The sequence below is a fragment of the Phascolarctos cinereus genome, unplaced genomic scaffold, assembly GCF_003287225.1.
Source record: "Phascolarctos cinereus isolate Bilbo 61053 unplaced genomic scaffold, phaCin_HiC Scaffold_3;HRSCAF=262, whole genome shotgun sequence".
Classification (NCBI taxonomy): domain Eukaryota; kingdom Metazoa; phylum Chordata; class Mammalia; order Diprotodontia; family Phascolarctidae; genus Phascolarctos; species Phascolarctos cinereus.
In genome coordinates, this window is record NW_027555736.1 from 77481027 (window position 1) to 77482388 (window position 1362).

Consider the following 1362-nt stretch of genomic DNA (forward strand, 5'->3'; position numbering starts at 1 on the left):
AGGACTTGCCTCCAGAACACAATTGGAAGAGTATTTATTACCCTTTTTATCAGTACTCAAACAATTAGAGACCATTGGGTGTATTCTTTCCTTGATATGTTAACAGATATTGTTCAGCATAAAGATGAGTATATAATTGTTAATAACAAGCTAGATTAATGTACGTGTAATGATAACCTTTTAAAGAACACTTGTATCCCTGAAGTATGAGCACCTGAGGAGATAATTTCCACACCTGGTGTTATGGACTAGTTGACATGGCATCTCTGGACACTTTTTCCTTTAGAAGGCTACAAGAGGGATGTGGAGTGTAGAGTGGGCAGGCAGCCTGGAGCCTGGACTCTGCCTCAGAAGGAATTGGATTTAACAGCTGAAGAGCTCTGTACACTCCAGCTGAAAATCCTCAGGCACATGGAGAGTTAATTGGAATTAAATCCCTATGGTATTCTATTTACTACCTTCATTAAATCAATCAATCACTGTAATGTGTACATCAAATAATTCCTTTCCCCAAATCCTGAAATAATCTGGCCTCCTTGACTATATATTGTTACAAAGGCCATCTCCCCCATAAAATACATTCCTCACATTCTATCCAATGAATCTTCCTTATGCATAGATCAGGTCAATACTCAGCTCACTTTTTGTTTGCTGAGTAAAGTTCAAACTCTTCTTCCTGACATTCAAAGTCTCTTTTCCTTTACAGGCTTTTCTCATATAAAGTTCCTCTCAATACTCTACACTTGAGTCAAACTGGACTACTCAAATGTGTCCTGTATTTTTTTGACACACATATATTTTAATTAGAGTAGGCAGGTGAAATAAGTAGTAGTTATGGTAGTAAAAGTAGAAGTAATAGTAGTTGTTGTTATACTACTAACAATAATAATACTTGCAGCTAATATTTATATAGCAATTATGATGTACCAGACATTTTACTATATGTTGGACAATTATAAACCCCTCTGATCCTCTCACCACAACCCTGGGAGATAAATGCTATGATTATGCCCATTTAACAGATAAAGAAACTGAAGGAAATAGAGAGGCAGTGGCTTGCCCAAGGTCATATAGCCAGTAAATTTCTAAGCTAGATTTTAATTCAGTTCCTCCTAAATCCAAGTCCTACAATCTGTGCAAGGTACCACCTCACTGCCATAACATTGTGAGTAGTAAAGCTGCCATCAGAGTAGGATACATGTATGTGTTGAAGTATATAACCTGAGACATTTAAGGAGCAGAAAAGAGATTCTAACCCATTGGGAGTGCATAACTGCACACAAAAATGGCACAAAGTCCCTACTACCAAGAAGCTTAGGATCAACTACCATGCCTAAAAGAATACACAACATAAGATGGGTA